Raw genomic sequence first — 9,662 nt, forward strand, 5'->3', positions numbered from 1 at the left:
GGGGTACATCTATGCAGAGGTTCTAGATTAATTCCATACATGGTCCTTAGTTGGAGTATCAGTCTCGGAAAAGACCCCTGGGCCCAGGTATTTTGGTTTTGTTGCTCTCCTTGTAGAGCTCCTGCCCCCCTCCAGGTCTTATTATCTCCCCCTTCTTTCATATGATTCCCTCCACTCTGCCCAAAGTTTGGCTATGAGTCTCAACATTTGCTTTAATACCCTGCTGGGTAGAGGCTTTCAGAGTCCCTCTGTGGTAGGTTCCTGTCCTGTTCCCTGTTTTTTCTCTTCTGATGTCCATCCTCTTTGCCTTTCTGAATGAGGACTGAGCAGCATCTTACCCAGGGTCCTCCTTCTTGATTAGCTTCTTTAGGTGTACAGATTTTAGTATGTTTATCCTATATTACATGTCTAGTATCCACTTATAAGTGAGTCTATATCATGTGTGTCTTTCTGCTTCTGGGATATGGCGGGAACTAGAAAACATCATCCTGAGTGAGACAGAAGACATTTAAACTAACAGGATTTGATTATTTAATGAAGATTGATGCTAGAAGTTAACTTTCCTACTTTACCTTTCCCCTCACCCATGTACATGTGTTGGAGACCTGGATGAATGAAGCTTTTTTAAAGCCAGAAGAGGCTTCATACAAGCTGGGAGAAATTTATGTAAGTGAAATCATCTTTCCCAAGAAAAGTGAGAGCATTGGGTTTCTAGGTAGTCAGGAAGCCTTGTGCAGGATGGGCTGAGGTCTGGACAGGTCCTGGTTGTGTAAATCTTTACAATCTATACTCAGAAGGGCCGAGGATGTGGCTCAGAGGTAGAGGGAGTGCTTGCTTAGCCTGCATCAAGCCCTGAGTTTGATGCCTGGCATTACATTTAAAAGTAACTGTGCATGCCCAGTTATTAACAGGCACGGCGAACTCTGCTTCCCATTTTTGATGATATGAGAACTTTATACCTATAAATAACATTCTCAGGTCACCACCAGTTATCCTGTTCTCTTTAGCTCCTTCCGTATCTCCTCCACTACTTTCCCTTCTAACCCACTGAGTCCACTTGGTGCTGTTTGTGTGTGTGTGTGTGGCCATGAACTCTGCCATCTTCCCTCACCCCCCTCATCTTTAGCACCATTTTCCATTTCCTTTGACATGTTGAGGTGCTTGTTCCTACTAAAGAGCAACTACCTTCATAGCAACTATACTAGGCTCCTAGAGTACCCTGAGCCCAGAGCTGATCATGTCAATCTTTGTTCATTGTTCTACAGGGGCTCTTCAGGCTCCAAGGCTCTCTGTCTTTCTTAGAGTGGCTTGGGGTGGCTTGTGTGGAACATTGTATAATTGCCTCACCTTGACACCCCCAGACCTTTGCTCATACGGTTTCAACTGCCTGAATCATCCTTTCTCCTTCTAAAAGGCTGGCTCTATCCATGGCTTAGTGCTCCTGACATGTGGCACAGGGTTATCTTCCTCTTAGAACCCCACTGGCTAAGCTGGCTGTGGCTCCTCCAGACTCCCCCAAGGTCTGTGGCTATGCACAGCTGGTTTATGTCAACATCACACAAGCTAGCGTCATCTGAGAGGTGGATGCCGTGGCTGAGAAAATGTCTCCATAAGATCAGACCTCGGCAAGCATGTAGGGTATTTTCTTAATTAGTATTGTGGGAGGGCCCAGCCTCTGTGGGAGAGGTGACCCCCGGGCTAGTGGTCCTGCTTTCTATAGATTAGGGAGAGAAAACATGGGGAGCAAGCCAGAAGCAGCACTCCCCATGGCCTCTGCACTAGCTCCCGCCTCCAGGTTCCTGCCCTGCTTGTGTTTCCGCCTTCTCTGGTTTTAACAAGGAACTGTTTGTTATATGAACAGTTCATGTTATATGTTATATTGAGTGACATAAGTCCTTTCTCCCCTAGGTTGCTTTTGGTCATTGTGGTGGTTTGAATGAAAATAGCCCCATAGATTCTTAAGGAGTAGCATTATTAGGAGGTGTGGCTTTGCTGGAGAAAGTGTGTCACGGGAGGAGGGACTTTGAGATTTCAGAGGCTCAAGCCAGGCCCAGTGGCTCCCTCTCTCTTCCTGCTGCCTGCTGATCCAGATATAGAATCCTCAGGTACCTCTCCAGCACCATGTCTGCCTGCATGCCATCATGCTTCCCGCCATGATGATAATGGACTATAAACCTCTGAATTGTAAGCCAATTTCCTTTATTAGAGTTGCTGTGATCATGGTGTCTCTTCACAGCACTAAAACCCTAGCTAAGACAGCCATTGTGTTTCATCACAACAATAGTAACCTTAACTAGGACAGGCTGGGTCCACTCATTGTACTTTTCTTGGCATTTACTCATCTACCCAGCGCTATGTTAAAACCCTTCAATGACAGGAATGGATATCTTCCATCTTTGAATCCTCGTAATGCCTGGTATATGAAAGGGGCCCAAAAGTACTTTATTGAATTAATAAATGGTGAATGCAGATGTTCTTGGGACCATGTAGATGATCTTACTTCATGAATTCCTGAGACTTGCTCTAAAAGTCTTCCTTTGCACAGTTGCACACCCCAGATGGGGATCATAGCATCAGCTCGGGTAAGAGTTTAAAGGTGAGCTTCAGACACTAGCCCAGTGTTAGAGAAACTGTGAAGTCACTCATTCAGGCTGATGGTTGGCGTGATAAGTGTGACCCTCCACCCCAGTTCTGAGCGTGGCATAAGTGCTTATGACACATCACATCACAGAGGGCCTTAGAGTGCCCGCTGAGGCTCCACAGTCACCATCTTGCTTAGAGAATAATCTGACAGCCCAGAAATCCTCACCTGAGGAAAAAGAACCACCCCAGTTTACAGTTTAGAGACATTCTTGTGAAAGAGTTAGCCATTCAGGAGTGTGGGGTCCCGGTCGGTTCTGATAGAAAATCCTTCAAAGTCTGTGTGGGCTAGATGAGTTGCTTAGCCTCTCTGTTAAGTAGAGGAGAACAGGCAGCCTTAACCTCTTCATAGCTGGCATGGCAGTGCATATGTCATTGGGTTATTGGAAAGTTATGTTAAGTAAATTATGTAAAGTGTTTTGCAGAAGGTGAGAGCCAGTGCAAGTGCTTGGTAAACGTCAGCTGTATTGTGAGTTAAGCATCGTCTGGATTATTGGGTCTGCAGATAACCAAACTTAAAATACACAGATAAGAGCTGGGGAGGCATCTCAGCAGTTTAAGAGTGCTTGCTGTACTAACATGAGGATCTGAGTTCAAATCTCCAGCACTCATGTAAAAAGATGTGAATGGCCACATGCCCCTGTAACCCCAGCAGTAGGTGCGGTGGAGACAGTGACGTCACTGACGATTGCTGGCTGTCAGACTAGCTATAGGTTCAGTGAGAAGCTGTGCCGCAAGGCAGAGAGTCATAGAACAGAACCCTGTCGTCCTGTGGCCTCAGCACGTGTGCACATAAACCTGTACCCATACACACAAGTGCACACACTACACACACACACAGACAAACACAGTACAAAGTTTTTAAAAAAAATGCACGCAGAAAAATATTCCAGAGGGAAAGTGAGATGATGAAGTTGTAAATCATAATTCCCTTCACTAATTAAAGACTGGGTTTTTTTTTATGCCGTTAGAGCAGACAAAAAAAAAAAAAATTCCAGAGTTTACACGAAAAATCTGAATCTGTTTTCCTGTTGAGAGATTACTACAAATTTCTCTCTTTCTCTCTCTATCGTGCTGTCACTGAACTCCTTGTATAAAGTCACCTCTTGGGTCCCTCGTGCCGATTTGCCTCAATTATCGCTGAGCACTGCTCTGACTACCTATCTAGGAGAAGTGGCTGGAGTGTATGCTTTCTCCAGGGACTTTCCTCCTCCTTTCACAGAGACGGTCTGACAGGGACAATATCTTATTTCTCTTAAGGACTAAACTCTCTCACCTAACTTTATAATTTATTTTAAAAAAGACTATATTTTCTACCAATGAAGAGTGAGGTGGAGTGAACGACAGAGGAGCAAAGGGTAGCAAAGTCCTAAGATTGAAGGCAGCTCAACAGGAGAGAATACAGGGTTCAAGATGCAGTGACAGGCCCACCAACCTGAATTTTACATGTTCCGGGTCCGTCATTGTTCCAGCCTCTCTGTCCATCCGCTTTCCCTCTGTTTACTCTTCTGGCTTCTCTGTTTTCTCTCAGTGATGATCGATAGTCCTTAGGGTTCTACATACAACCTCTAACTCTTCGCTTTTCCTGGCTGAGCTCAGTCATCCCAGGACCACAAGAAACAGGTGTATCTCTCCAGCTGCAGAGAAGCAACCCCAAGGCCAGCTGCTCCTGGTTAGGTTCTTCCTTTGCACATTTCCATACCAGAGTGGGGCTGATGATATCACCTCAGGTGAGACTTAGAAAGTTGAATTTCAGTATCAGAGATGACAAGATTGCAAATCCATTTATATAGGCAGAGAGTTTTTGTATAATAATTGTGACATCTTCCTCTCCTTCAGTTCTATTCAGATTCATTAGGACCAAACTCACACCTGTAATCTTTCTTCTAACCTCAAATTTGGCTTGCCTTCATTACTCCTTATCTTAGAAATGGTACCACGATCTAAACTGTTGCCCTAGTGGAGATAGTGACTTTGGCTTTTTACTTTCTTTCTCTGAGGCCATCTAATCAATCACTAATTTTATCTCTACATGGCCCCTATGATATATTTCTCCCCTACCCCTGGAAGTGACATCAAGTAAATGCTTGTGAGGACTCCAAAAGCCATCTTCAATATCGTAACAGTGTGTTTCTTACAAGAATGTCTGTCATCAGACTTAGGCATGCCCAGATAATCCCAAATGATCCTCTCCTCTCAAAATCTGCAATTACATTTTCAAATGCTCGGTTTCCAAGCACGATGACATTCAACGGGTCCAGGATTTTAACAGCGCTGTGTGTGCATGCGGACAGAATGTCCACCCACTGGATGGAATTAAGCCTGCTACAGATGCCAAGGTTGAGAGGGTGTGGTGAGAATTACCAGACAAGATTTTAAAGTAGTCACCACAAAAAACTCTTCAGTGAGCAATTATGAATATTCTGGAAGTAAATGCAATAGCAGAAAGCATTAATAAGGAAATACAAAACATCTCCTGAGAGAAGAAACCAGAAGAGCCATGTGGAACATTTAGAATATATAATGTAGAAAGTAAATCTTGGGGCTCAACGGCAGAATGGGGGGATTACAGGAGAAAATCTGGAAAAAAGAAAAACAGAAGTCATCCAATTTGAGTAATAGAGGAAAATACATTACAAAATAATGAAAGGAAAATAGACCCTCAGAGACCTTGGGACCAGTCGGAAAAAGATTGAGACACTGCATGCTGGCCAACAACTCGAAGAGGTGAATTACTGGTACTGTTTTTTGTTTGTTTGTTTGCTTAATTTGGAAGCATGTAACGTCTAGTAGAGTATTTATTTCATCTAGTACTTTCCAGCACAATGTATCTCTGTCATTAAAAGAGAATTTTCAGCTCAGAATTCTTTCCCCATGAAAATACCATTCAGCAATGCAGGAGAATACAAGGTGTTCTCAGATGAGGACAAACTAAGAGAATCTGCCTTCAGCAGACTGTCTGCTGAAGAATTACTGAGGAAGTTCTCTAAGCAGAAAGGAGCAATGGAAGAACTGTGGGGTGAAAGGAAGAAAGAAAGAGCCCAGGCTGTATAAACTTCTCTTGAGATTTCTAAACTGTTTGATAATTTCAAGCCAAAAGTTGACTTGTAATGTTCAAATATATGTGAGACATGAAGACAACTATATAATAATTTAATGACATCTTAGCAAAGTGTTTCATCAGTAGACTGTGTTACATTTATTTATTGAAATATGTAGCACAACCATGGGAAAAGTACATAAGAGATACACTCGAGAACACAATGGACAAACTAAATGGAATTCTCTAAATGGACAAACTAAATGGTTAGGAAGGTGGCTCTGTGGGTAAAAATGTTTGCTATGCAAGCATGGGTAACCTGATTTCCAGTTCTCAGAATTCACATAAAAACTGGATGATGTATAGGGTGAGTTTGGTGGTTTGAGTAAGAATGGGCCCCCATAGGCCCATATATTTGAATGCTTAGTCACCAGGGAATGGAACTGTTGGAAAGAATTAGAAGGATTAGGAGGTGTGGCCTTGTTGGAGGAAGTGTGTGGGCTCTGAAGCTTCAAAAGCCCATGCCAGACTCAGTCTCTCTCTGTCTTCATCTCCCTTTCCTTCCTTCCCTCCCTCCCTCTTCCCTTCAGTCTCTCTCTCTCTGCCTGTGGGTCAGGAGGTAACTCTTAACTACTTTTCTATCCTCCTGTCTGCGGCCAAGCTCCCCATCATAAAGATAATGGGGTAAACTTCTGAAACTGTAAGCCAGCCCCAATTAAATGCTTTCTTTTGTGAGAGCTGCCGTGGTCATGGTGTCTCTTCACAGCGATGAACAGTGACTAAGATGTCAAGCATCTGTAATCCCAGCATTCCTATGAAGAGATGGAGAGGTGGAGACAAGAGAAGTCCCAGAAGCTTAAGGCCAGCTAGCCTGGCATGTGCAGCAACAAACAACAAAAGACTCTGTGTCGAGCAAAATGAAAGATGAGGTCAAACACCTGGGGTTGTCCTCTGACCTCCACATATCTACCATGGCACATATGTGCCCCATCCACATTCCTGAATGTACACACACATAGATAGAAACTGTACATACACATACACACAAAACCAAACTATAAAAACAAATTTTAGTATCCATAGAAAACCAGAAAAAAATAAATCCAATAAACCAACAGATAAACAAAACCAAGGATACTAAAAATAAAATGTATTTAACCTGTCAATAATTACATTAAATGTAAGTAGACTAAATCTACCAATCAAAAGCATGTGAGAGTGAATAAAAAGGAACAATTCATGCAAAGCTGGTTAAAAAAATACTCCATGCAAACACTAATTGAAAAACAGCAGGAATAGCTATACTAACAGGCAGAAATCAAGGCAAAGAAAATTATTAGAGGCCGAGATGAACATTCCACAAAGCTAGAGGAGTCAACAAAGCAAGAATACACAGAAATGCCAAACACATACCAATTCACCAAACAAAAAAGCTCCAAGTCATATAAAGCAAAACTGGTAAAATTGAATGATGAAATGAAAACCCTGCAAATATAATTAGAAAGGTTAGCAGCTTGTCCTTAACCAGTCACAGAACAATCAGAAAGGCAATAAAAAAGAAAACAAAAGAAACTGAGGAAAACTAAGAAACACATTGAACCACACAAGTGTTTGTAGAAGATTCTACCCAAAATAGAATAATATAGAATATTCTGTTCAAATGTCTTTATAATACACACCAGCATTACCAAAAAGAGAACTCAGAGTATATTCTCTCACTATAATGCAATAGCATTAAAAATAAGTAACACAAGATCACAGGATAACGTATAGTACAAATGCACACACAAGAAAAGCAGAGAAGTCACTGTCAATAATCTAAACTCCCTCCACCCAAGAACCGAGGAAAAGCATACAATAATACCAAAGGGAAGTGATAAGGAGCAGAAATCAATAAAAGGAAATACAAGAGAGAAGACAGGTAACAAAGATCTGGGTTTTTGAAAAGTTCAAGACTGGCAAACTTAATCAGACTGATATATACAAAAGGAAAAGCTGCAAATAAATTACCAACATTAGAAATGAAACAAGGACCCTCACTGCAGATTCTGAAAAGATCAAAAGAATCACAAGACAATAATATTGAACATCCTATACACAAATAATTGACAACCTAAATGAAATGAACCACTTCATTGAAATTCATAAAATTCTGCAATTTATCCAATAGGAAACAGATAATTTAAATGTCCCAACACCTACTAATTCTTTAGCATGGCTGTAAATTAAGTCAAATAGAGGCCAATTGTTACTTGAAATATTACAGTGTTAGAGTGTAAATCATCATATATTCTTAAAGCCATGCCTTCTCAAAAGAAGCAAACCAACCAGGCAAAAAATAGAGAGAAATAAAAAACAAACATAATTAGAAATTTACATCATGAAAAATAGGGACGAACATATAACATCAAGAAATATTTGGTAAAGAAATGGTAATAGCCAACTGAAGACACCATGTGCTTTAGTTGCAGAATATAGAGAAATCGTGAGAAATAAGATGGAGGCCTCCTCCTCTCCATATCCTGCATGGCTTGATCCTGGAGACCGGGTGAGTTAGGGAACTGGGCAAACATGAGTTCCGGATCCCCACCTGCCAACCTGACATATTCTGATCGAGTTGGCTGAGGAATTTACACAAATTTTCTGGGCAATTATAATAATCCACATGGTCAGCGTCCTGGTCCTATTTAGGGAAACCATACATTTTAGTCTATGCGCCTGCGTCATGCCAAGTACCCTACTGGAAAGGGACAGTGTACCCGCCTGCGGGACTAGTAATTCGTGGGGTCTCCAAAGAGGACCATGCCTGAAAGAAAAACGGGCGAGAGAGAAGAACGGACTCAAGCAAATGTGAACTTGTCAAGAGTCAAATTTTATTGAACCGGAGCAGGCTTTTAAGGCCAACCTTAGATAGGGGCGGGGCGAGGGAGGAGCACAGTGTTGAACACTCAGGGAGGGGTAGGTTGGAAAGTCTTACTCTAGAGTTTATGGACTCAGGGAGGGGCAGGGTGGAAGTTACAGAATCTTCTTGGCCCGGAACACTTTGCAGTTATCTCGGGAAGTCATGGTACAGTTAGCACCTTTCTGCAACTGTCAAGCAGGATGTTGGTCAACCAGGTGCAGCAGGGTGGGGGGAATGAGAAAAGGTCAGAAATTTCATAGGGCTTGTCTCCAACAGGACAGTCACATAAAATAAGAACTGATGATGATTGAAGGAAAACGTTGGTCTTCAGCGTCTTTCAAAAGGTCCCCTTTATCACCAAGGTGTTAGGCTGTTTGAAAATCCAATCAAAACTTACTTTTTGGAAGTTAATTAACACATTTTATGTCCTAGTTATAATAGCCAAAGCTGTATATGTGCATGCTGTCTTTTTGGCTGTGACTTGCCCTGTGAATAGGAAATAGAAATGGGGTAACATGCCTACTGGGCATTAGACTGCAAATGCATTTTCCCGCAGCAAGGCACTAATTTACAAAGACCGCCGCACTGCATTACGCATGGAGTCTTGGCTTCATCTGACCCCAAACTCATCTCCCAGGTAAACGTTTCTCTTCTCCAGCTGTTATAATTTAGGGCAAAAGCTTGGGGCCAATATCAAAATAAAAGTCCTAATGGCCATCCAGCATGTAAGGACAATCATCAAAGCCAATCACTTTGATGTCTTTTCCCCATTCTGATATTACTTATAAAAAGAATCACTTCTTAGTAATGTATGAATTATCACAAATAAGACATGAAGTGAGTTTATCCAGAAACCACAGTTCCGTTGAAGCATCGTCTATGTATTCTGGAACTTAGAGGAAATCCAGATCTCCGACACCACTGTGGAACGCACCATGAGACAGACACCAGCATCCACTTGTTGCTACATCTACTGAAGGCCCATTTCAAATATTTCCTATCCTGAGAGAAATAGGGGAAGATGCCAAAGAACTGTGTGTGTGTGTGTGTGTGTGTGTGTGTGTGTGTGTGTGTGTGTGT

Source organism: Psammomys obesus, unplaced genomic scaffold, assembly GCF_907164565.1.
Source record: "Psammomys obesus unplaced genomic scaffold, mPsaObe1.curated_primary_1811, whole genome shotgun sequence".
In the NCBI taxonomy this organism is placed as follows: domain Eukaryota; kingdom Metazoa; phylum Chordata; class Mammalia; order Rodentia; family Muridae; genus Psammomys; species Psammomys obesus.